The following is a 27,976-nucleotide window of genomic DNA, read 5'->3' as shown; positions in this document are numbered from 1 at the left end:
TTTAGTTGAGATTCCGGCTTTGTAGGGAATTGGACTATATGACTCTTGGGTCCCTTCCAACTCTACAAGTCTATTATTCTACATATGGTCAGACTATCACTTTGTCACAGTAACAGTGTTAAACAGAGTCTAAGAATCAGAAGCCCTCCACATAGCAATCCACTTCTTTGTGCTTTGTGGTAGTTCTGGAAAAGAAGAAGAAGAATTTACTGGAGTGAGGAGTTGACTCCCATTTCTCATTAATAGGGAAAATGCCATCTACAGATGAAATGTAACATTAAGGTAGCACTTGATACACAAAGCCATGGCAAAGAGGAGCCAGAGCAGCCAAGTGAAATTTCATGTGGGTGGGTGGGCCTACTGAAGTTGCATATAGTCAATGAAGGCATGCTTCTTATCCTTTGAGTGGATTGTGTACACACCCCTAAATGCACCATACATTTAAAGCAGTAATATACCACCTTAAATACTCATGGCTTTCCCAAATGATTTATGGGAACTGTAGTTGGTTAGGGGTGCTGAGAGTTGTTAGGAGACCCTTAGTCCCTTCATTGAGCTACAATTTCCCGAGTCGTTTAACAATCAGTCCATTTCTCCATCTAGTCCAGGGGTTAGGCGAGTAGTCAAGATATTATGGACAACAACTCCCAACATCCCGAATTGTAGGCTGTACTGGCTAAGGTGTATGGGAGTTATACTCCAGAATATCTGGAGGGCATCAGTTTGCCTGCCCATTATCCTGTTGTTGTTGTTTTTTACAGTAGCCAACTAGATGCTTCTTGGAAACCCAAAAGCAGGAGAAGATGCCTATAGGCCTCTCCTATGGGGTCAGGGGAGAGTCAGCCCTACCATCAGTTAGAGAGAGGTTTGGGGTGTCAGAAAGGGCCAAAAAACCTAGTTATTTAATTCTTTATTTTAGCCTAATTTATTTCCCCCCACACCCCATTTCTTCTTACCTGTTCACATATAATTAAAAATAAATTAACAAATTAATGATAATATTTTATACATATATGCCTACATATGCTTACATGTATAGTTGTCCATACTGAAATAATCCTTACTTTTGATACTATTACATTGTCACTTGGGTTCATGTGACTTTGTCTTTTCTTACTTACTGGGGGAATGGCACTATAATCTTTTCAGTGAATGTATGATCCCAAAACCCCCCTGCAGTATTTTACCTCAGCCCAGTACACAGGGACATCACTGCAGAGGATATTCACTGTGGTTCCTAGAGTTGTGCGATCTGCCAGTTCTCCTTGCTTGAAGCTGTAGGACACGTGGTCATCTCCTGAGCCCTTGTAGGAAACAAGGTGAAATTTAGTATATGGGTAGTGCAGATTTTCACTTAGATGTCAAGGTGTCAATGCTCTGGTTCCTTGGTTTTGAGGAATGCTCACAGTGGTGCAGCTAATTTTAGACCTTGTATTTAGTGGTCTTATCCTCCCACCTGCGGTTTAGACAGTCATTTATTTTGCGAAGCATATAATCAACATTTCTCTTCTCCCCCCCCCCCCATCCAATGCCTGCTATTCCAGCTTTACAACCTCTTCTACATTCCTAAAATACAGATAGGTAGCCGTGTTGGTCTGCCATAGTCAAAATAAAAAAAATCCTTCCAGTAGCACCTTAAAGACCAACTAAGTTAGTTCTTGGTATGAGCTTTCGTGTGCATGCACACTTCTTCAGATACATTCTTGTGTATCTGAAGAAGTGTGCATGCACACGAAAGCTCATACCAAGAACTAACTTAGTTGGTCTTTAAGGTGCTACTGGAAGGAATTTTTTTACATTCCTAAAATGTTAGTGCAAAAAAACCCAGAAACAAATCTGAGGTTGTTGTTTTTTAGTACAATACTTTGAGCATCTGCAGTTTCATAATTTCAACTCAGTTAAATTATAGCACTAGCAAGAGCACAGGAATAAAATGGGGTTCGCTTCTCCTGGCCTGATGCTTAAAGGCACATTTAGGAACGTTTCATTGTAGTAAACGACTATATCTATCTATCTATCTATCTATCTATCTATCTATCTATCTATCTATCCATCCATCTATGTAAACATAAGAAAATGAGCATCTGCAATTATGTCCATGCCTACCAGGTCATTTTCCGACAATACAGTGCTTTTTAAAATAAGAAGAAAGGAAGGATGCTCTAGTGAACAGTGCCAGGAGGACAGCTGATGATGGGAGGCCTGTTTGCTGCTGCCCCCATTATCTGCCACTCTCTGGGCTTCCAGACCCTCCAAATGTCCCTATTTTCCAGGAACAGTCCTGGATTTACAGAAGCCATCCCAGTTCTGATCCCAGAATGTCCTGCTTTATCCTTAAAGGTAAAGGGACCCCTGACCATTAGGTCCAGTCGCGGACGACTCTGGGGTCGCGGCGTTCATCTCGCTTTATTGGCCGAGGGAGCCGGCATACATCTTCCAGGTCATGTGGCCAGCATGACTAAGCTGCTTCTGGTGAACCAGAGCAGTGCATGGAAACGCCGTTTACCTTCCTGCCACAGCGGTACCTATTTATCTACTTGCACTTTGACGTGCTTTCGAACTGCTAGGTGGGCAGGAGCAGGGACCGAGCAATGAGAGCTCACCCCATGCGGGGATTCGAACCGCTGACCTGCTGATTGGCAAGTCCTAGGCTCTGTGGTTTAACCCACAGCCCCACCCGCGTCCCTCGCTTTATCCTTAGGACATCCCTATTTTCACTGGAGAAATGTTGGAGGGTATGGAGTTATGCGATCCCTGAACCAAGGAGATAAGTAACTATACAACCTTTAGGAAACATCTAAAGGCAACCCTGTATAGGGAGGGTTTTTTTTAATGCTTAATGTTTTATTATAGTTTTATATATGTTGGAAGTTGCCCAGAATGGTTGGGGCAATCCAGCCAGATGGGTGGGGTATAAATAATAAAATTATTATTATGATGGAATAGGACAACCTGCAGAAATTTTGGAGGGTATGGGCTTCTGCCTCAAGGTCTAATCCTAGCTGCCCTACTGAAGCAGTCAGTTAAGGTTTCTGGTACACTGCACAATCTACATGAAATATAAAGAAAAAGTGGGAAAATGGTGCTCTCTGCTACCACATTCTCTCAACTGCAGTATTATTTAATAAGTGTTGGGGAGAGATTCTCCACACCCCATATCTTCTTACTTGTTCATCAAAGTGCTCTATTCCTTGGGTGATTTCATGTAGGCTGGGCACATCAACTGAATCCATTGCCACCACTGAGCATTGTTTTCTGTCCTGAATTCGGAAGCCGATCAGACGCTAGGAACAAAGCAGGAAGCAGAGAAGATTTGGGGATAAATTAAGGAATGCCCTCCTCCAAGTGTGCAGCTGGTACTGTGCTTTAAACAGGGGGTGGGAGGCAAGTTCCTTGCTAGAGATTATTAGGAAATGGATTGGAAAGAAAAACTGCTAATATCATAATACCGTTATGCAAGTCTGTTGCTTGTTGCAGTGACGTAGAATGGGGGGGGGCAGAGGGGCTGTTGTCCCGGGCACAAAATTTGGGGGTGGCATAAAAGTTCAAAAGAAAAATAATACCCTTTGAGGTGTGCCTTGTTGTTTTTTTAAAAACACACAAAATCAAGTGGTGTCAAGTGGTGTAAAAATTACATGGAATAAATTAACAACAACAACAACAATCAGCCACTGTCCCTGTCCCCTCTCTCTGCTGGGAAGACCCTTCCCCACCACCATCGTTGCCCAGCCCTGATAGGAACCATGGGTTAGGGCAGAGCTTTCTAAACTGTGCGTCGCAACACATTAGTGTGTTTTGCAAACGCTCCCCATTCTCCTCCTGGGGCTGGAAAGGGGTTAGTTTAACCTCTGGTTTGCTAGTAAAACTGAATTACTGTGTCCCGAAATGATGCATGTCTAAAAAGTTTGTCACCAACGTGAAAAGTTTGGAAAGCTCTGGATTAGGGAGAGCCCGGGGCACTGGCAATCCACGCTACGCCCCAGTCTTATTGTAAACTACAACCTCCAGTTTGTAATTAATGTAAGGTTGCCATATGTACGGAATTTCCTGGACATGTGTCCTGGGAAAATTTTTAATAATCAGCAAAATGTCCTGGATTTATAGTTCAACAACTTTGAGTTTCCATAAAAACTTTTGTGTCCTGAATTTTAGTTCTAGAAATATGGCAACCCTAAATTAACACCAAGCCACAATTCTTTGAAAGCAAAACTAAACTCAGCAGAAGTTGTCCTCCTGGGAGGAGGAAAATGGAGGAGGCAGCACGTGAGCTCAAGGCTTTGTTTGGACTCATAGAATCATAGAATCATAGAATCATAGAGTTGGAAGAGACCACAAGGGCCATCGAGTCCAACCCCCTGCCAAGCAGGAAACCCCATCAGAGCACTCCTGACATATGGTTGTCAAGCCTCTTGCTTAAAGACCTCCAAAGTAGGAGACTCCACCACACTCCTTGGCAGCAAATTCCACTGTCGAACAGCTCTTACTGTCAGGAAGTTCTTCCTAATGTTTAGGTGGAATCTTCTTTCTTGTAGTTTGGATCCATTGCTCCGTGTCCGCTTCTCTGGAGCAGCAGAAAACAACCTTTCTCCCTCCTCTATGTGACATCCTTTTATATATTTGAACATGGCTATCATATCACCCCTTAACCTTCTCTTCTCCAGGCTAAACATGCCCAGCTCCCTTAGCCGTTCCTCATAAGGCATCGTTTCCAGGCCTTTGACCATTTTGGTTGCCCTCCTCTGGACACGTTCCAGTTTGTCAGTGTCCTTCTTGAATTGTGGTGCCCAGAACTGGACACAGTACTCCAGGTGAGGTCTGACCAGAGCAGAATACAGTGGCACTATTACTTCCCTTGATCTAGATGCTATGCTCCTATTGATGCAGCCCAGAATTGCATTGGCTTTTTTAGCTGCCGCGTCACACTGTTCGCTCATGTCAAGTTTGTGGTCAACCAAGACTCCTAGATCCTTTTCACATGTACTGCTCTCAAGCCAGGTGTCACCCTTCTTGTGAAGCTCATCTACATACTGCTAAACCAAGCTTTAGTGTCCCATGTGTACTGGGCTGTGAATTAAGAAAGGCACCATGGGTTTCAGTGTAATGTTGCAGAAGATCCTGTGGGGACAGAACTCTAAGACTATTCAGTTCAACCACCTGAGATGGTAAAATGTCATAGAACGTTTTGATGTCCACCTAGAACATATTTGACACTTACGTGTTTATAGTCGTAGACAACAGTTGCTGAGGTCGTATTGCTCTGGATATGAAAGGCAGCAACACTTTCCTGGTTGTTCACCATCATAGTTTGCTCAATCACTTCGCCATCTCCTGTACTACTAGTGATTTTAATTATCTACAAAGGAGACAAGTTTCAACAGGGAAATGCATTTTCTGTGTTCCTGGTACTTTGCATGGTTGATCTCGAAGCACAAATCTGAAGCATTTTAGCTGCGGCTATAGAGTCATATCAAAATAAAGGAGACATGGCAAGACTGTGTGAGCCTGCTCCCTATCTCATGCATTTAATAAACACACAAGCACTTTTCAGATGATTAATATGTGTGTAGCAGTGATGGATTAAATTTTAATCATGAAATAAATGCCGAATTGGAAATCGTAGAGAAGGGAAGTTGTCTGTTCCCCTAATTCCCCCTGTTTCTGTGTACATTACTGAGGTCCAATTAAATGCCTTAACAATGATGTAAGCATATTTATTATAGAGAGACTTGATTCTGGTGTTACTATTTCCACCTTCAAATAACTTGTGGAGGGAGGAATAATACTATTCCTTCCACCATGTCCCTGTGTGCATGGGCAAAGGTTTTTTCCACTTATGCTGCTAGAGATCTTTTAGTTGGAGGACCTGGGATTTAGGACTTTGGGCTGGGATCTGGCAATTTGTGCACTTAAATCCTAAACTAAACCAAGTCCCAAATAACCCAACAGACCAGGGAGTAGGGAACCTGTGTCCTTCCACATGCTGTTGGATTACATTTCCCATCAGCCTTGACCCTTGGCTATGATGACTGGGGCTGATGGGAGCTGGAATCCAACAACATCTGGAGAGTCACAGGTTCCCCATCCTTGGTCTAAGGATTCCAGAGATAATGGGTTGTATCCTGCTAAATTCTTCTCAGATTGATTCCATTGACATTAATGAACCTAAGTTAGTCATGTTCATTAATTTTAAGGGATCTACTTGGAGTGGGATCAGCACTGGATACAATCCAGTGTATGTGAGAAACTTTGAACACTCCAAAACACTTTATGAAATGGTAATATGATGACATCCCAAATGGAAAACTCATATTGAGAGGACGTATACCTCTGAATCTCAAATACAATAAACAAAAGCCATTTGACTTCATGACCTCCTGCTCATCCAAAATCAGACTGGCAGGGTTCATCAGCACCAACACTGGCCCTGCACATCACCCTATGGAATGAGTGGCTGGTCTGCGAATGTTTAAATTTCCTATAATCTGTCAGAGTGATTCTCCCTTGGACACTGTGAGGAATTTCAAATGATGATCAGTAGCTTAGCTGCTGCTGTGGCCAATGATCAGTCAACATAGGATGGCACTGCACTCAGTGTGGCACAGCCTTACTCTTTGGAATGAGCTGTCTTTTCAGTCTTCTACTCACCTTTTCGGTGTGTTGCTGCGTCATGTAAACACCAATGAGAATCGCTCCAATAATGATAATGGCCAGAAGCACCAGGATGACAGAGATGAGGATCATTTGCTTCCTCTCCTTAGGCACTCTGGGTATAAACCTGAGGGCCTGGGAAAGAGAGTCAGGGGCTTAGCTGGGAAAGGTCAGACCATTACTCTCTTCACCCACAGATTCCCATCCCTATGGCACTTTCTGAGACAGTGAGCTGCAACACGGTTTAAGCAGCACAGCCGTGGGAGCTTCTTATTTCAAGTAAAGGCTTTTCGTGAGGAAGGTTATATTTTAATACTAAAAAAAGGAACCATTTATTGAAACATGAATCAAGTAACAGGTCTAGGGAATGCAGAAATCATTGTTTTAATTTCTGTGCCTACCTTAGAATGGTAGGATTTGCAGGATTGTGCCTTGCACATAATTAAATCTTAATAATTGGTGAGTAATTTTAGCTGCAATTCTATGGTCCATGGATCATGCCCAAGGGGCCATAGGATACATCAGAGCTCCTTTTGCAGTCTTGGAGACTGAGACTAGCAGTGGCTTTTCAGTTTTCCAGGCAGGATTTTCCCCAGCCCTATCTGGGGACACCAGGGAATTGACCCCAGGACCCTTTGCATGCAAAAATGTGCCCAACCATTGAGCTTTCTTCTGTGCTCCTCAGGGAAGCAAGCTAGTTTAAGAGGGTGCAGACCAGGCTATATAGGACGCGGGTAGCACTGTGATCTAAAACACTGAGCCTCTTGGGCTTGCCGATCGGAAGGTTGGCGGTTTGGATCCCCGTGATGGACTGAGCTCCTGTTGCTCTGTCCCAGCTTCTGCCAACCTAGCTGTTTGAAAGCATACCAGTGCAAGTAGATAAATAGGTACTGCTGTGGCAGGAAGGTAATCAGCGTTTCTGTGCGCTGTGGCATCTGCCACGGTGTTCTGTTGCGACAGAAGTGGTTTAGTCATGCTGGCCACATGGCCCGGAAAGCTGTCTTTGGACAAACGCCGGCACCCTCGGCCTGAAAGCGAGATGAGCACCGCAACCCTATAGTTGTCTTTGACTGGACTTAACCATCCAGGGGTCCTTTACCTTTCACCTTTACCTTTTTACATAGGACACACAGATCTGTCATCTTCATGGCTACCCTTCATCCTCCATCAACCGCAACCTGAAGCTGGTGCCTCGTCCTGCCTAATTCTATGGCAGACCGTACTTGGCATTCTGTGTCAGCATCTGTCACTTTTGCTACTGAGTTACTATCAAAATTAGTTCTCTAGGACACCCCAAATACCATTTTCTGCCAAAAAGGTTCCCTGCCCTCCAAAAAAATCTACAGTACTTACTATGGGTTCTGATGACATGTTGACCTGACAGTCGACTTTGGAGTCCATCTCTGCTGCGATGTCAAATGAAAACTACCGTAGCCAGTTCACCTTTATAGGAAGATCTATGGGCAGGATGAGGCCAAAGGTTCCTGACAAACTCGATCATGGGAAATATGATCACCAGTAATTACATCTGACCTGGCATTTGACCTCCTTTAGCTGAAGGGGGAATTTCTATTTGATCAGTATACCATGGAGAGAGCTTTAGAAAGCACAGCAAACCTCCACCTAAAACTAGAATTTTCACATTTTTAACAGTGACTTAGCAACTGATTACCCAACATATTGAGGTTCTCTCTCTAATTTGTTAATCAAGGGTTGTAGCCAACTAAGGTATACTCGGAATAGACCTATTGAAATTAATGAACTTAACTTAGTCATGTCCATTAACTCTGGTAGGTTGGCTGTGAGTAGGACTTGAATTGGATACAGCCCCAATTATTTAACTATAATGGGTTCAGGAAGTCCCTGATATCTATTGGTAGATGTTGTTGGGCTACAACTCCTGCTGGCATAGCCGATGGTCAGGGATGATACCTCTGGAGGACCACAGGTTCCCCATCCCATCTGAGTGTTTTCCGGGAGATGGGAAGTTGTAAGTTTGATGGGGATTAGAACCTCTAGGAGGAAGGAAGCTGGAATGAAGGGAGACCACAGGGAGGAGAGCTGAAGGGAAGCGATAGTGAGAGTAACCAGAGAGAAGTATGGGTGGAAGAGACAGATCAAGCAGATGAAAATGTCCTCTTCACATATAATGCATGCCAAGAAGAACATTGCTTGTGTGGACTGCTGATGAAGTAGAAACTATAGGCCCAAGGTAGTGCAATGTGGTTACCAAGGTTGAATTTCAAATACCAGTTTGAACCAACTATCCAGTTCTTTGGCCACATGCTTCCAGTCGTAGTTTATAAACCGCCCTATCCCCTAGATGAGTTGTGGGCATATTGGCAATGCACCTCAGGGTGCTAAGAAGCATTCTGGGTCGAGATGTGGTTATAGGCAACCGAAGATGACCTCACTTGCAATGGTCCATGAATGACATCAGACCAGGTGTAAGCACCCTAGGACAGCTTCCTGGCCCTGGTAGGGTGCACCAGCACCAATGCTTGCCTTGGGTTCTTTACATCAGGTAGCAGGGTCTGTGCACACCCATTTTAATCTCTCACAATGCCTCAGAGTGACAGTACATTAAACTCTCATGGTAAATTGGGACAAGTTAAATTGGCAGTTTCTAGCCATGCTTGCATCATTCCGCCACTGCCAGATAAACTTGGTGGGAGACTCATCAGTGGAGGAGGAGGCTCAACAGAGGCAACAGTCCCTGAATTATTTAAAGGTAAAGGGACCCTGACCATTAGGTCCAGTCGCAGACGACTCTGGGGTTGCGGCACTCATCTCGCTCTATAGGCCGATGGAGCCGATGTTTGTCCGCAGACAGTTTTTCCAGGTCATGTGGCCAGCATGACTAAGCTGCTTCTGGCGAAACCAGAGAAGCGCACGGAAACACTGTTTACCTTCCCGCTGGAGCAGTACTTATTTATCTACTTCCACTTTGACGTGCTTTTGAACTGCTAGGTTGGCAGGAGCTGGGACCGAGCAACAGGAGCTCACCCTGTCATGGGGATTCGAAATGCTGACCTTCTGACTGGCAAGCCTAGGTTCAGTGGTTTAGACCACAGCGCCACTCGCGTCCCTTGCACCAGGGTTTACCCCAGCGTAATGGAGTTGGCCAGGATGCCCGAAGGGGTACAATTTATGAGTTTTCTCCATTATCTGCACAGCAGGGGGTGTTCAGTCAACAGATAAATTGTAAATGGATAAAAACATTGGCAGGATCATTGTAATAACCTGCAGCTTCATAAGAGCATATATTTAAAGTGCAGTGGTACCTCAGGTTACAGACGCTTCAAGTTACAGATGCTTCAGGTTACAGACTCCGCTAACCCAGAAGTAGTACCTCGGGTTAAGAACTTTGCTTCAGGATGAGAGCAGAAATCATGCGGTGGCAGTGGGAGGCCCCATTACCTAAAGTGGTACCTCAGGTTAAGAACAGTTTCAGGTTAAGAACAGACCTCCGGAACAAATTAAGTACGTAAGCAGAGGTACCACTGTAGATAATTAAATGAGCAAATTGAATGAATTTGGATCTGCAGAAGATATTAAAAAATAGATTTAAGGAACTACAGAGAGAGGAAGAAGGAAGTCAAGCTTTGAAATGTTAAAACGATTGTAAAATTAATGAAATGTATAAACCTGAAAAGTATAAATAAAAATTAAAAACAAAACAATACTTTGAGTGGGCCCGGCCCCTTTCCCACAAAGATCAAAGGGGCCGGAGACATGCCTGGCCCCTAGAGTTGGTGCACCTGCACATGGTCTACATCACACCTGTTTCAGCCCTTGGCAGACCCTGCCCATGTGACAGGAAGACTGCGACCATGCTGTTGTTTTCCCTTGCTCCCCCTTAATACACATATCTGCTAAAATACTGGGAAACAAGAGGAAGTTACAATGGTTATCTTATCTGGTGGCCAGTTTAGCAGCTTTTATAGACCTAGTTATTGGGGAAATCTACCTGTATACACAATTGATAAGCATAGGTTTATGATGCTGAGTGCAACCAGAAAGTCTTCCATGTGGAAATGTAAAACGTCAGCCTTACAAATGGAAATTGCTACCTGCATACAAAACCGACAAGGGTACATTTTTTGATGCTGCACCGGAGGCTACAGGCCTCCATTTTCCGCATCCTTGCTGTCACACGGAAGAAGAGATTCTGCACATATATCTGTCTACTCCTGTAGATAGCTGTTTTATTGGACACCTTTATATACAGGCACCCCCCATTTGCATGAGGGTGGTGTTCCAGGTCATTGTGCATGTCACTAGGATGTGCGTAAGCTTGCCCTGCCCTGTTTTGCCTCCGTTCTGCCCCATGCTGAAAACGGCACCCCCTCCAACATGTCTCTGATGAGAATAGAGATGTCCCATTCCATAATTATAATTTTACTATTCATACCCTACACATCTTATTGGGTTGCCCCAGCACTCTGGGCAGCTTCCAACATATATAATAAACATAATAAACATTAAACATTCAGAATACATCCCTATACAGGATTGCCTTCAAACAGTTCAGGGGTTGCATAACTCCATACCCCCCAACATTTCTCCAATGACAATAAGGACATCCTAAGGAAAAGCAGGACATTCCAGGATGCAATCAGAAACCGGGACAGCTTCTCTAAATCAGGGACGTCCCTGGAAAATAGGGACACTTGGAGGGTCTGAAACTATGCACACATCTGTGGTTGCATACATGCCAATCGCACAGAAATGGGGGTTTGCCTGTACATAAGAAAAGCAATTCAAATAATTATCCACCACTTTTTGGTAGTCACACCCACCCTCCTGGCAGATGTCAAAGAGTTAAACATTTTGTAGACATCTGAAGGCAGCCCTGATTTGGGAAGCTTTTAATGTTTGATGTGTGTGTGTTTTCTTTCACTCTATAGTTTTTTTGGAAGCCTCCCAGAGCGGCTGAGACAACAAAAGCATATTATGTTAACAAATGTGTTTGGGTTTTTTTGTATGTTTTTATAATAATAATAATAATAATAATAATAATAATAATAATAATAATAATACATTTTATTTGTATCCCACCCTCCCTGGCCAAAGCCAGGCTCAGAGTGGCTCACATCATATAAATAAGACAACATGCATAATACGATATGCAAATAAAATAACATTCAACATTCATTACAATAATATAGAATTATATTTTGTATGTTAAATGGTATAGTTTAATTATGGAGAAGTGATAGGAAACTGAGCACAGCCTTTTTGTAATACTGTACATTGTTCCTGATGTTATAAGAATCCTATGGTCCCAAATATAAAATAAATATTCATAAATGTACAAGGAAACACATACATAAGTATATAAACCACATGTCTGAAATAATACAGGAGAGCAATTCTGAAGTCATTTTGACTCTCCCAAATTGACCTCAATATATTTCTCTGCAAGAAGGGAGGAAATGGAGAAAGCCTCCCCTTTGTCTTTTTGCTTACAAATCCTGTCTTAAGGGTGTAACTGTGTATGAACAGGGCGAGCCTGTGACCTGGGACTCAGAAACTGAAGTATTTACCATCACAAAAGAATGGCCAGGTTGACCAGGTAAATCAATCAGTGACCATTAACAGATATCCTGGCAAACAGGATTTCTGCTCTAGACCACCTCCTTCTGTAATGTTTCCACAATGTTTTTTGGGGTGGTCTTGGTCTAAAGCAGGCTTCCTCAACCTCGGCCCTCCAGATATTTTTGTCCTACAACTCCCATGATCCTAGCTAGCAGGACCAGTGGATGGGGATGATGGGAATTGCAGTCTCAAAACACCTGGAGGGCCAAGGTTGAGGAAGCCTGGTCTACAGGGGGGGGATTTCATAAGTCTATATACGGGTTTGTGCACCATTGTTCTGGGTTCCTCCTCCCTCCTGGTATGGTGAGTGAGGACCCTGCTGCAACAGTTTAATAAAGATCGGGCTTACTAGCTGCTTTGCTTCTCAATATTCTCTGGCTAGCCTCTGTTGTTTTCTCCTACCGATAGGGAACCTACTTAAGGACTCTATACGGGCTCTTGGATACCCAATAAGTGGGAAAAGGAGCAGGCTTTTTCTATAACACTGACTTTTATACCATTCCTCAGTAAAAGTCCGCTCTTCCTTTCACAGTGTTCCCCTAAAAGTGAACCCTGTCGTACCCTTCCCAGCCCAAGCTCACCACGCAGGAGCAAGAGGAAACTTTAATTCTATTCACTGCTCACCCCCATGCCCCTGTATTATGGTGTTCCAAGCTCTGGACTTCCAACACCTTAAGCAACCTCCTAACAACTATCATTCTCCTGCTAACTTATAAACTCTGATGTCACTTTTGCACAGATTTGATAGCTTAGCCAGCCCCAGAGGACCATTTGCCTGAGAAGTTTGTAGCCAGGGCTGCTGCAATGAACAGCCGTGGAAGCCTTTGGGAGGCAGAGACGTGAGAGGGCACCAGAGAAGGGAAAGAAGGAAAGAGGGACAGAGGCCAGTGTTGCCCGCGGTATTCTGACTATCATTCAAGGCACCTCAGGGTGCCATGGCACACTGGCTTAGCCAAATATGAGACGTGGTGAGAATAAACCAAACTTTATTGCTACAATAAAAGCTGAATGTAATGGGAATTGTAGTTGCTTGTGTGTAAGTCACCGACTTCCCTAAACTGCTTGTTGTTTAAACCTTTCCCTAACTGAAGCGCACTCCTGTGCGTCTGCTTCAGTCGCTGGCAGAATCTGTTAGTGGGTGTTTCCTAAATTTTTTCCAACATAAGAATTCCTTGACAGCCAGTCTCCGCCTAGCCTCTCTGCGCGGAACCCTTCTGTGCAGAGTAGGCATGCCCAGTGGTGGTCCGGCACTCTCCCCACTGATCTCACTGGAAGAGTCCCTGAGCCTTCCCTCCAAAGTGCTCTCATCCCCTCCTTCCTTCTTGGTGTCACCTTGATTCCCTCCCCCCTCGGAAACCCTCTCTCTCTCCTTGCTGGTTCCCTCTCCTGCACTATCGGGGCGACTTCTCTCTCTGCTGGTCTCCGATGTCAGTTCCCTGACACTGAATGTACCAGGCACTTATATGATGGTCTTAATAAGAGTTGCTGGATATTTATATTCATATTTCTTTTCCTATCTTATCCTGTCCTGCCTAATCTACCCATTACTCCACAGCACCCACACCAGAGAGGAACAGAAGGGCATGGGCGCTGCATGACATAAGAACAGGTTTATATCAATACCATGTCACGGAACTGAAATTCTTCCAGGATGTTTAAGTCTTCTCCTTTTTTCTTTTCAAAATGAGTTTTTATTGGTTTATCATTATATATACATATAAACAAATACAAAATATAATACATAAATTACATGTGTCATATCCAGTCCATGAATCATACATATAGCTCCAACATGTCCTGAGCTGAGGTAGAAGAATATTTTATTGAGAACAGAAAATTTCCTTGTAATTAATAGAGTAGATCCAGATTGTCCCTAGATATTGCTTTTTCATGCCCAGATGACTGCTTCCATTTCCTTAAAGAACACAATATAGCGTCCCTTGTCTTGGTACTGGACAGTCCCATTGAAGAGTCGCCATGCAGTGTGGTCCCTTCATCCTCCTGTCTCTCATCGTGGGCCTTTTCGCACCCTGGCCTGAGCTGCTGGGCATCTCTGCATCATATACAGGTATGAGCTCTCTCTCCTCTTACAACTTCGAAATCTTGTAGGCAACACATGCACCCAATTATATTGATGATGCTATGGGAGTTTGAGGAGCTTGTGTGCCTACAAAGATTCCCTGGGCTGACGTTGCCCAGTGAGTGAACATGTGACCTTGAAAGGAGCTCAATGGATTCTCCATGGTGGCTCAAAATGAAGAGCTGTGGACTTGTATCCAACATATTTCTTCTCAGAGTAGATCCATTCAAAAAGATAACTCTAAGTTAAACACGACATTTCATTTCAATGCCTCTATGCCAAGTATGACAACGTTCTATACCAGCTGTGGTCCTTGCTTGGGATCAGTGTCAGCACCTGGAATTCTCAGAAGTTGCTGGCATTCTAGCACCCTGCCCAAGGCCACAGTAGATCAGTGATACTCTGGTTGTTCTGTGAGTCACTCTTTAAACTTTACACTATGTTCCCGGGGAAGCAACATTCTGGGAACTACAGTGGTACCTCGGTTTAAGTACTTAATTCGTTCCGGAGGTCCGTTCTTAACCTGAAACTGTTCTTAACCTGAAGCACCACTTTAGCTAATGGGGCTTCCTGCTGCCGCCGCACCAGCAGAGCACGATTTCTGTTCTCATCCTGAAGCAAAGTTCTTAACCTGAGGTACTATTTCTGGGTTAGCGGAGTCTGTAACCTGAAGCGTATGTAACCTGAAGTGTATGGAACCCGAAGTACCACTGTATCAGATTTGGTGTACACCTACCCTTGAATAGTCTGATCTCTCTCTTCAGCAATCTTTGCCAACTAAACTCAGGGCTCAGGGTGTGGACATAGGAGTCTTGTTCATGGTTAGTGTTGACTTCTGGCATCCTCAGGAATATGTGTTGTTTCACTACGCCAGCCAAGATACCTTGCAGGTGGTACTCACCAGAGTGGCAGAGAGCGGCATGTTGTTTGGCCCATATTGGATTTGGCATAATGACTCCTATGAGGCACAACCTGGGTCTCTTTGGGAAACTCAGATTTGGAATCAAATTATCCTTGGCTCTGTTATCTGTCTCAGCCAGCTCAAAGGACTGGAACAGAGCTTATATGGAATCATGCTCTTCTCAATACAACATCTGTAGTTTTATTTTGGGTTTTTTGTTTTGTTTGATTTTTGGTTCATAGATAGGCAACTTGGCTTCTTCCAGAAGTCTTGGATTTCAGTTTCCCAGCTGACACCCAATGCTAAACTATTGAGAACAGGAAAGTGACTCTCAACTAGAACTGGATACAGCCCAGTGGTGGGGATGTAAGGTTATTAAAAGCTTCTGGGTAATGATCTATAATGAACTGAAGAAAATGTTTAAACTAACTTTTGTTAAAAAACCTGAAGCTTTTTTACTAGGACTGATAGGAACTGAACTCCCCAAAGAAGATAAGAAAATATTTTAGTATGCTACAACAGCTGCCCAAATATTGTTAGCCCAAAGATAGAAGGACGAAAAGATAGCAACGAATGAAGAATGGCAAGCTAATGGACTATGCAGTAATGGCAAAATTAATGGCAAAGTTCAGAGACTATGATAATGAGAAGTTTAAAAAAGAGTGGGAATCGTTTATTATTTATGTGCAAAAATACTGTAAACAGGTTGATACATATAAGTAAAGCATTTAAGTAAATGCTTTCAACTAGCAGAAAATTAGATAAAATTAAGGGAAATAATAATTGAAAAGGTTTAAGAATGGATATGCAGAAGAACTTAGTTAATATAAGGAATCAGAAGAGGGTATGGAGGGAAGTCCAGAGATTTAGGGAATCTCAAAGAGAAGCTTTGTGAAAACATATTTGTATAAATTTAGATCTGGTAGAAATGTGAGTTAATTACTGTTTTTATTTGTGAGGTGGAGTCACATGGTCAATGTCATTGCTTTCTGTGTTTCAGACTTTGATATAATGTTTATATGAGGCTTGCCTTTCTTTGCTTTTACCCACCAGATGGTCTACCTGATATATGCAAACTCCCTAAGAAAGTAGGAAGATGCAAAGCAAGTTTTCCAAGTTTTTTCTTCAATGTTAAAACCCTGAAGTGTGAGAAGTTCATTTACGGTGGCTGTGGAAAGAATGCAAATAACTTTCTGAATGAAAATGAATGCTATCAGCAATGTGGACGCTTTGGTAAGAACAAATAACTTGCTGTTTTAGGGCAGGAGCTGTGAACATTTTGGGGCAAATGGGCACATTTCAAAATTTGAGAAACTCTGATGGGTGCATGTCCCCTTTTCTTGAAAACATGAAAGGCCTCCAAGTACAATATTATTATCTCTCTCTCCAAACCCCTCCACACAAACCCAGAAAGGCAACATCCTCTCCCCTTAAAACCTAAACACAACTGAACAAAAAGCACTGTTTGAAATGATTTTTGGTACATTTTACATATTGCAAATTTTATTTGAGACCACTGAACAAGACTTATGGTCAAAAAGCCTTTGGCTTACTTTTCTCAAGGTATCTTAGCACAATGACAAACAGAATGTCTGAGAAGATAAAAATCAATTAAAATAAAATAATGTGTACCATTACAGTGGTACCTCGGGTTAAGTACTTAATTCGTTCTGGAGGTCCGTTCTTAACCTGAAACTGTTCTTAACCTGAAGCACCACTTTAGCTAATGGGGCCTCCCCCTGCTGCTGCGCCGCAGGAGCACGATTTCTGTTCTCTCTTCAGCAATCTTTCCCAACTAAGCTCAGGGCTCAGGGTGTGGACATAGGAGTCTTGTTCGTGGTTAGTGTTGACTTCTGGCATCCTCAGGAATATGTGTTGTTTCACTACGCCAGCCAAGATACCTTGCAGGTGGTACTCACCAGAGTGGCAGAGAGCAGCATGTTGTTTGGCCCATATTGTTTTGTGTGATTTTTGGTTCATAGATAGACAACTTGGCTTCTTCCAGAAGCCTTGGATTTCAGTTTCCCAGCTGACACCCAATGCTAAACTATTGAGAACAGGAAAGTGACTCTCAGCTAGAACTGGATACAGCCCAGTGGTGGGGATGTAAGGTTATTAAAAGCTTCTGGGTAATGATCTATAATGAACTGAAGAAAATGTTTAAACTAACTTTTGTTAAAAAACCTGAAGCTTTTTTACTAGGACTAATAGGAACTGAACTCTCCAAAGAAGATAAGAAAATATTTTAGTATGCTACAACAGCTGCCCAAGTATTGTTAGCCCAAAGATAGAAGGACGAAAAGATAGCAACGAATGAAGAATGGCAAATCAAGCTAATGGATTATGCAGAAATGGCAAAATTAATGGCAAAGCTCAGAGACTATGATAATGAGAAGTTTAAAAAAGAGTGGGAATCGTTTATTATTTATGTGCAAAAATACTGTAAACAGGGTGATACATATAAGTAAAGCATTTAAGTAAATGCTTTCAACTAGCAGAAAATTAGATAAAATTAAGGGAAATAATAATTGAAAAGGTTTAAGAATGGATATGCAGAAGAACTTAGTTAATATAAGGAATCAGAAGAGGGTATGGGGGGAAGTCCAGAGATTTAGGGAATCTCAAAGAGAAGCTTTGTGAAAACATATTTGTATAAATTTAGATCTGGTAGAAATGTGAGTTAATTACTGTTTTTATTTGTGAGGTGGAGTCACATGGTCAATGTCATTGCTTTCTGTGTTTCAGACTTTGATATAATGTTTATATGAGGCTTGCCTTTCTTTGCTTTTACCCACCAGATGGTCTACCTTATATATGCAAACTCCCTAAGAAAGTAGGAAGATGCAAAGCAAGTTTTCCAAGTTTTTTCTTCAATGTTGAAACCCTGAGGTGTGAGAAGTTCATTTACGGTGGCTGTGGAAAGAATGCAAATAACTTTCTGAATGAAAATGAATGCTATCAAGAATGTGGACGCTTTGGTAAGAACAAATAACTTGCTGTTTTAGGGCAGGAGCTGTGAACATTTTGGGGCAAATGGGCACATTTCAAAATTTGAGAAACTCTGATGGGTGCATATCCCCTTTTCTTGAAAACATGAAAGGCCTCCAAGTACAATATTATTATCTCTCTCTCCAAACCCCTCCACACAAACCCAGAAAGGCAACATCCTCTCCCCTTAAAACCTAAACACAACTGAACAAAAAGCACTGTTTGAAATGATTTTTGGTACATTTTACATATTGCAAATTTTATTTGAGACCACTGAACAAGACTTATGGTCAAAAAGCCTTTGGCTTACTTTTCTCAAGGTATCTTAGCACAATGACAATCAGAATGTCTGAGAAGATAAAAATCAATTAAAATAAAATAATGTGTACCACTACAGTGGTACCTTGGGTTAAGTACTTAATTCGTTCTGGAGGTCCGTTCTTAACCTGAAACTGTTCTTAACCTGAAGCACCACTTTAGCTAATGGGGCCTCCCTCGGTTGCCACGCCGCCAAAGCAAGATTTCTGATCTCATCCTGAAGCAAAGTTCTTAACCCGAGGTACTATTTCTGGGTTAGTGGAGTCTGTAACCTGAAACATCTGTAACCGGAAGCGTATGGAACCTGAGGTACCACTGTACTCAATAGCAGCCAAACTCAATGTCTCTTCTCAGTTGCTTTTTGACTGACCAGTCTTCTCCAGTAGAAGATAAACCATACAGAATACCGTAACATCAACTTCAGTATAGCTGCAAATAATATCATATATTTTATGATGTGCTGCAACATAAGTATCTTTCCAGCTTTTCAAACTGAGAAATCTAAACCAATGAGCCTACTCTCAGGCAGGCATGGCCAGACTCCTGAAGGGATTCTTCCTTCAGGTAGAAAATATCTGACAGGGCTGGTGCAAAATCTAGCCACTCCCTGTCTCCATGGCTCTTTAGCGCAACTCCAGGGCATGGGCAGATAGCAACAGAGTTGCAATTGCATGAACTGCAACTCCCGTGCAGAGTTCCAAAGGAAAAACACACACTAAGGCAGCAGAATTCTTCAGTTATAGTTTATTGAGGTTTAAAAGCGTACAGGATCTTACTGGATCCCCAGTAAAGTCCCAAAACCTCACCTCCTAAGACCTCATCCAGTTACAGAAGCAAAGAAACAGACAGTATAACAGAAAGCATAGAAAGAGACACAGAACTGTTCTGTAGGCAGGAAATATATCATCTGCCTCTGAGCGTTGACCATGAGCCCTACAGACTCATGAGATAAACAACTGCTGCAAGCTTGTATTTGAGAACATTCAAGAATGTTCTGTCCCCATAAAACTCACAATGCTTGATGATATCATCCCTTGAAAGGAAAATGAACAATGGCATCTGTTTCTGAAGGAAGGTCTGCTCACCTCTTATCACCTTGAGTCACTCCTGAGATATACAGTGTACTGTGCTTTTACCTTCTTCCTAATGCTTCATCTTTTCTGTGGGCTGCCCAGGGCTCTCTGGGAGAGGAACGGGGACGGAGGGTTATAATTCGTCGTCGTCTTCTTCTTCTTTTTCTTCTTCTTTGTATCATTTGATCCACCACAAAGATTTTCTCTTTCTTCCACAGTAGTGAAAGACAAGTAATATTTTGGCATCCTCAAAAATGCCCCCTGCTCATGTGAAAGAAGAAAACAGCTAAATTCCAGTTGTCCTGCCAATCTACAGATGTCCTTCTATTCACCTCAGCTGAATATTCTGAATAAGTGCAAGAGTAGTTCAGCATCCTCTGTATTCTGGTTCTTGAGTATGGGGTTTTGTCCACATTAATTCATCTGCTATTAAATCCACATTAATGCTGTTAAGTGTCTTCTATGGCTTACTATTTCTTTGTGGGGAGCTTAGATGATTTTAGTTACAAAAATATTTATATGCTGCTATATCATCTAAATATGAAAGTGATTTGCATTATCTACATATATCATAAAACATGTAAAAAAAATTAAATTAGAGAACATCAACTAACCATTAAGTATTTTCTTAAATGCTGGCATAAAGCTGTCATTATAAAAATGTTTTCAGCAGGCCTTTAAAGATTCACAGCCTGCTGAATCTCTGTTGGCTGAGCAGTCCTTAGGACTGGGGAAATCACTAAAGGTTTGGATTCTTGTTGTCAGATGAGCCTCACCAACTCCGGGGACAAGACATGAAGCTCCTCCAGATGATCTAAGTGTTTGAGCTGACAGATGAGATGTTAGGCTGCCCTTAGGTATTTTGGACTTGTAAATTACCCTAACACAAAGACAATGAACTTGGCTCGGTAGTAGATGCGCAGCCAGTGCAGACCTTTTAACAATTCTGTCATCCTTTTGCACCAACTGGAGCTTTCAGATGAGGCCGAAGGGCAGCCCCACACAGATCACATTGTTGTAATCCAGCCTCAAGGTTACCAACATGCGGCCAGACTTTCCCTGTCCAGGAGCAGCCATAGCTGGCCAATCAGGCAGAGCTGTCAAAAGGAACTCCTAGATGCAAAGGACACCTTGGCGAACCCTCCAGAGCTGCCTTGCGTATCTCCTGGTCATGGGAACCACCCTCCCAAAGGGCATTTGTCTTCATCTGGAAGTGTCCTGGGAGGGATTTTAATTCAGCTTTAAGAACAGCATAACCCTTTCTACTGCCATGATGTGAGCTTACAGTTTCCAGGTATGGATAGGCGACTAACACAACTTGAGTGCTGACGTCTAGTGTGAACACAATGAAGGAAACAAAGTACTGCAAAGTAGCCTGGGCTAGTTCTTATGGAATCGATGGCTTGTGAGAACCGTATAAAGGCGTCTGCACCAACCACTTCAGCTATGAAAGCCAGAGTGGAGTGGTGGTGCAGTCTGTAATTCACCACCCACCTGGAATGTGTGGATAAAAAGCACAGGGGGAGCAACACAGTTGGACAGCAAGCGTTCACACGTTACACCCCCTCCGCATTCGGAGTCTGTGGTCACACCCACACTAGACATCTAAAGCAGACTTAAACCATGTTGCCAGTCCTGGCTTCCCCCAAAGAGTACCAGGAACCCTAGTTTTTTAAGGGTGCCGAGAGTGGTTAGGAGAGCCCACACTGAGAAATAATTTTGAGAGCCCTTAAGCAACTCCACGTCCCAGGAATCTTTGTGGAAAGGGCTTGGTGGTGACAAAGAATGAGGACATGATGCCTGCTGGACATTCTCAGTGTCAGCACTTGGAATTCTTGGGGAGATGCTGGCATCGGAACAGCTTACATCCAGACATGCTCATGTGGCCATCCAGAGATTAAATAACAATCTTTTCCAGCCAAGTCAAGACTGTTCTTTTTCTCTGGCTGAATTAAAAAATGGAATAAATGGTTCCAAATCTATCCCCCCGCCATGAGGTATGTGTGTATAACATATTGCATGAACTTCATGTTTGCATTGACATTGAGAGTCTGTGGACCAACCTTCACCAATCTGAGCTGGCAGGGGCTGGTGGGAGTTGTAGTTCAATACATCTGCAGGGCACCTAGTTGGCGAACACTGCTGTCGACCGTAAGCACTCTTATGATCTGTTCTCAGGCCTTGCTACATGCAGTTGAAAGAAAAGAAAAAACCGGAAGAAGGCCATAAACTTTGCATGACCAAAGATCAGGTTTACTTGTTCATCAAAGTGCTCTATTCCTTGGGTGATTTCATGTAGGCTGGGCACATCAACTGAATCCATTGTCACCACTGAGCATTGTTTTCTGTCCTGAATTTGGAAGCCGATCAGACGCTTGGGACAAAGCAGGAAGCAGAGAAGATTTGGGGATAAATTAAGGAATGCCCTCCTCCAAGTGTGCAGCTGGTACTGTGCTTTAAACAGGGGGTGGGGGGCAAGTTCCTTGCTAGAGATTATTAGGAAATGGATTGGAAAGAAAAACTGCTAATATCATAATACCATTATGCAAGTCTATTGCTTGTTGCAGTGACGTAGAATGGGGGAGGGGGGCAGAGGGCCTGCTGTCCTGGGCACAAAATTTGGGGGTGGCATAAAAATTGAAAAGAAAAATAAACCACTTTGAGGGTTTTTTTTTTAAAAAAACCACACAATCAAGTGGTGTCAGCAGTGTAAAAATTACATGGAATAAATAATACTAATAAAATAAACAGCCGCTGACCCTCTCCCCTCTCCTTGCTGAGAATACCCTTCCCCACCATCATCGCTGCCCAGGCCTGATAGGAACCATGGGTTAGGGCAGAGCTTTCCAAACTGTGTGTTGCAACACATTAGTGTGTCAGCTTCAGTGTGTAAATGTGTCTTGCAAACGCTCCCCATTCTCCTCCTGGGGCTGGAAAGGGGTTAGTTTAACCTCTGGTTTGCTAGTAAAACTGAATTACTGTGTCCCGAAATGATGCATGTCTAAAAAGTTTGTCACCAACATGAAAAGTTTCGATTAGATTAGGGAGAGCCCCGGGCACTGGCAATCCACGCTACGCCCCAGTCTTATTGTAATGACCGCTCCCCGCTTAAAATGGGGGGCGCCCTTTGCGTGGGCGCGTGCAGCCCCTAGATCTGGAGCGGCCCCAACAGCATAGGCTTGGCTTTGCCTTCCCTCAGGTGTGATACCTGGAGGTCTCCGCCTACCTCAGTCAGTTGTCCAATCCCACCTGGGGGAAGCGTTGCCAAGGAGACCAGGCCATGTAGGGGAGGGATTACCTGCCCACACAATAGAGGGAGGATCTTACCTAGGAATCCTCACTTGGCTCCAGAGCTTCTCCCACCCTACCCACCCTCAGTTAATGTCTTATTTTGCAGGTTAACTTTTCTTCACAGATTTTGCAGGTTAACTTTTCTTCACAGGTATGCGGGCGCTGCTACGTTAAGGTCGCTGTTAAAGGGCCGGAAAGGAATTTCCCTGCATTGGCAGGTTTCGCCTTTCCCGTAGCAAAACGTCACAACTTTGGCGGTATCAGGCCTTGGGCGGAATCCTTTTGTCCATCTTCCTCTTGCGGCGGCGATACCAGGGTTCCCCGTTAAAGGGGTTTTCTGAAGGGAGGCTTTGGCCGTACACCGAAAGGTCGTCATTGCTCTCTCCTGCGGCGGCGGCATTATGGGGGCGGCCATCTGTGCTTGAACATATGTTCTCCAGAGCCGGCCCATCCCCCCCCCCACACACTGGATAACCCTGATGCTCCCTAGGTCCCCGGCTGGGGACCAGGGAGGGAGAACGCCCAATGCCTGAGCCAAGGTCTACCCACATTTGAAATTTAATAAAGTTGTGGCCAATTTAATCCCATAGCACGTTGTCTTGAGTCGTTATTCCACATGACGGTGGGACCGTGCAGGATCTGGGGACTCCGCCTGCCCACGCAAACTACAACCTCCACTTTGTAATTAACATAAGGTTGCCATACGTCTGGAATTTTCTGAATATGTGTCCAGGGGGAAATTTTTGGATAATCAGCAAAATGTCCTGAATTTATAGCTCAACAACTTTGAGTATCCATAAAAAAATAACTTTTGTGTCCTGAATTTTACTTCTAGAAATATGGCAACCCTAAATTAACACCAAGCCACAATTCTTTGAAAGCAAAACTAAACTCAGCAGAAGTCGTCCTCCTGGGAGGAGGAAAATGGAGGCGGCAGCACGTGAGCTCAAGGCTTTGTTTGGACTCATAGAAGCTCATCTACATACTCCTAAACCAAGCTTTAGTGTCCCATGTGTACTGGGCTGTGAATTAAGAAAGGCACCATGGGTTCCAGTGTAATGTTGCAGAAGATCCTGTAGGGACAGAACTCTAAGACTATTCAGTTCAGCCACCTGAGATGGCAAAATGTCATAGAAGGTTTTGATGTCCACCTAGAATATATTTGACACTTACGTGTTTATAGTCGTAGACAACAGTTGCTGAGGTCGTATTGCTCTGGATATGAAAGGCAGCAACACTTTCCTGGTTGTTCACCTTCACAGTTTTCTCAACCACTTCGCCATCTCCTGTACTACTAGTGATTTTAATTATCTACAAAGGAGACAAGTTTCAACAGGGAAATGCATTTTCTGTGTTCCTGGTACTTTGCATGGTTGATCTTGAAGCACAAATCTGAAGCGTTTTAGCTGGTGCTATAGAGTCATATCAAAATAAAGGAGACATGGCAAGAGGGTGTGAGCCTGCTCCCTAGCTCATGCATTTAATAAACACACAAGCACTTTTCAGATTATTAAAATGTGTGTAGCAGTGATGGATTAAATTTTAATCAATAAATAAATGCCAAATTGGCAATCATAGAGAAGGGAAGTTGTCTGTTCCCATAATTCCTCCTGTTTCTGTGTACATCCAATGTACATCCAATTAAATGCCTTAACAATGATGTAAGCATATTTATTATAGAGAGACTTGATTCTGGTGTTACTATTTCCACCTTCAAATAACTTGTGGCGGGAGGAATAATACTATTCCTTCAACCGTGTCCCTGTGTGCATGGGCAAAGGTTTTTTCCACTTATACTGCTAGAGATCTTTTAGTTGAAGAAGCTGGGATTTAGAACTTTGGGCTGGTACCTGGCAATCTGTGCACTTAAATCCTAAACTAAGCAAAGTCCCAAATAACCCAACAGACCAGGGAATAGGGAACCTGTGTCCCTCCACATGCTGTTGGACTACATTTCCCATCAGCCTTGACCCTTGGCTATGATGACTGGGGCTGATGGGAGCTGGAATCCAACAACATCTGGAGAGTCACAGGTTCCCCACCCTTGGCTTAAGGATTGCAGAGATAATGGGTTGTATGCTGCTAAATTCTTCTCAGACTGGATCCATTGACATTAATGAACCTAAGTTAGTCATGTTCATTAATTTCAAGGGATCTACTTGGAGTGGGATCAGCACTGGATACAACCCAATGTATGTGAGACACTTTCAGCACTCCAAAATACTTTATCAAATGATAATATGATGCTATCCCAAATCTAAACCCCATATTGAGAGGACGTATACCTCTGAATCTCAAATACCATCAACAAAAGTCATTTGACTTCATGACCTCCTGCTCATCCAATTTCAGACTGGCAGGGTTCATCAGCACCAATGCTGGCCCTGCACCTCACCCTATGGAATGAGTGGCTGGTCTGCAAGTCAATGTTTAAATTTCCTATAATCTGTCAGAGTGATTCTCCCTTGGACACTGGGAGGAATTTCAAATGATGATCAGTAGCTTAGCTGCTGCTGTGGCCAATGATCAGCCTTACTCTTTTGAATGACACTAGCTTTCTTTTCAGTCTTCTACTCACCTTTTCGGTGTGTTGCTGCGTCATGTAAACGCCAATGAGAATCGCTCCAATAATGATAATGGCCAGAAGCACCAGGATGACAGAGATGAGGATCATTTGCTTCCTGTCCTTAGGCACTCTGGGTATAAACCTGAGGGCCTGGGAAAGAGAGACAGGGACTTAGCCGGGAAAGGGCAGACCATTACTCTCTTCACCCACAGATTCCCATCCCTATGGCACTTTCTGAGACAGTGAGCTGCAACACGGTTTAAGCAGTACAGCCGTGGGAGCTTCTTATTTCAAGTAAAGGCTTTTCGTGAGGAAGGTTATATTTTAATACTAAAAAAAGGAACCATTTCTTGAAACATGAATCAAGAAACAGGTCTAGGGAATGCAGAAATCACTGTTTTAATTTCTGTGCCTACCTTAGAATGGTAGGATTTGCAGGATTGTGCCTTGCACATAATTAAAACTTAATAATTGGTGAGTAATTTTAGCTGCAATTCTACGGCCCATGGGATCATGCCCAAGGGGCCATAGGATACATCAGAGCTCCTTTTGCAGTCTTGGAGACTGAGACTAGCAGTGGCTTTTCAGTTTTTCAGGCAGGATTTCCCCCCAGCCCTATCTGGGGACACCAGGGAATTGACCCCAGGACCCTTTGCATGCAAAAATGTGCCCAACCATTGAGCTTTCTCCTGTGCTCCTCAGGGAAACAAGCTAGTTTAAGAGGGTGCAGACCAGGCTACATAAGACGTGGGTGCTGCTGTGATCTAAACCACTGATTCTCTTGGGCTTGCTAGTTGGAAGATTGGCGGTTCAAATCCCCATGCTGGAGTGAGCTCCCGTTGCTCTGTCCCAGCTTCTGCCAACCTAGCAGTTTGAAAGCATACCTGTGGCAGGAAGGTATTCAGCATTTCTGTGCGCTGTGGCATCTGCCACGGTGTTCTGTTGCGCCAGCACCCTTGGCCTGAAAGCGAGATGAGCACTGCAACCCTATATTTGTCTTTGACTGGACTTAACCATCCAGGGGTCCTTTACCTTTTACCTTTACCTTTTTACATAGGACACACAGCTCACTCATCTTCATGGCTACCCCTCATCTTCCATCAACTGAAACCTGAAGCTGGCGCCTCATCCTGCCTAATGATACTTGGCATTCTGTGTCAGCATCTGTCACTTTTGCTACTGAGTTACTATCACAACGAGTTCTCTTGCACACCCCAAATATCATTTCCTGCCAAATAGGTCCCCGCCCCCCAAAAAATCTACAGTACTTACTATGGGTGCTGATTACATGTTGACCTGACAGCCGACTTTGGAGTCCATCTCTGCTGCGATGTCAAATGAAAACTACCGTAGCCAGTTCACCTTTATAGGAAGATCTATGGGCAGGATGAGGCCAAAGGACCTCCTTTAGCTGAAGGGGGAATTTCTATTTGATCAGTATACCATGGAGAGAGCTTTAGAAAGCACAGCAAACCTCCACCCCCACAAAAACTAGAATTTTCACATTTTTAACAGTGACTTAGCAACTGACTATCCAACATATTGAGGTTCTGTCTCTAATTTGTTAATCAAAAGTTGTAGCTAACTAAGGTATACTCGGAATAGACCTATTGAAATTAATGAACTTAACTTAGTCATGTCCATTAACTCTGGTAGGTTGGCTGTGAGTAGGACTTGAATTGGGTACAGCGCCAATTATTTAACTATAATGGGTTCAGGAAGTCCCTGATATCTATTGGTAGATGTTGTTGGGCTACAACTCCTGCTGGCATAGCCGATGGTCAGGGATGATACCTCTGGAGGACCACAGGTTCCCCATCCCATCTGAGTGTTTTCCGGGAGATGGGAAGTTGTAAGTTTGATGGGGATTAGAACCTATAGGAGGAAGGAAGCTGGAATGAAGGGAGACCACAGGGAGGAGAGCTGAAGGGAAGGGATAGTGAGAGTAACCAGAGAGAAGAATGGGTGGAAGAGACAGATCAAGCAGATGAAATGTCCTCTTCACATATAATGCATGCCAGGAAGAACATTGCTTGTGTGGACTGCTGACGAAGTAGAAACTATAGGCCCAAGGTAGTGCAATGTGGTTACCAAGGTTGAATTTCACATACCAGTTTGAACCAACTATCCTGTTCTTTGGCCACATGCTTCCAGTCGTAGTTTATAAACCGCCCTATCCCCTAAATGAGATGTGGGCATAATGGCAATGCACCTCAGGGTGCTAGGAAGCATTCTGGGTTGAGATGTGGTTATAGGCAACCGAAGATGACCTCACTTGCAATGGTCCATGAATGACATCAGACCAGGTGTAAGCACCCTAGGACAGCTTCTTGGGCCCTGGTAGGGCGCACCAGCACCAATGCTTGCCTTGGGTTCTTTACATCAGGTAGCAGGGTCTGTGCACCCCCATTTCAATCTCTCACAGCAACAGTACATTGAACTCTCATGGCAAATTGGGACAAGTTAAACTGGCAGTTTCTAGCCATGCTTGCATCATTCGGCCACTGCCA

General features: G+C 43.5%; 1 pseudogene across 1 annotated transcript; it reads right to left on the bottom strand.

Annotated features, from left to right (window-relative positions):
• LOC310695139 lies at positions 1-26,786 on the bottom strand (annotated as a pseudogene). The gene is made up of 8 exons (XR_014530127.1): positions 26,739-26,786; positions 25,479-25,616; positions 24,074-24,211; positions 21,867-21,983; positions 6,646-6,783; positions 3,168-3,284; positions 1,188-1,304; positions 1-185 (listed from the first exon to the last, which is right to left on the bottom strand). The product of XR_014530127.1 is annotated as an uncharacterized misc_RNA (transcript).
• Positions 26,787-27,976: the final 1,190 nt, after the last annotated feature.

This window comes from Podarcis liolepis, assembly GCF_965112155.1.
Source record: "Podarcis liolepis genome assembly, chromosome: 16".
Taxonomy (NCBI): Eukaryota; Metazoa; Chordata; class Lepidosauria; order Squamata; family Lacertidae; genus Podarcis; species Podarcis liolepis.
This window is presented reverse-complemented; position numbering and strand designations above follow the sequence as displayed.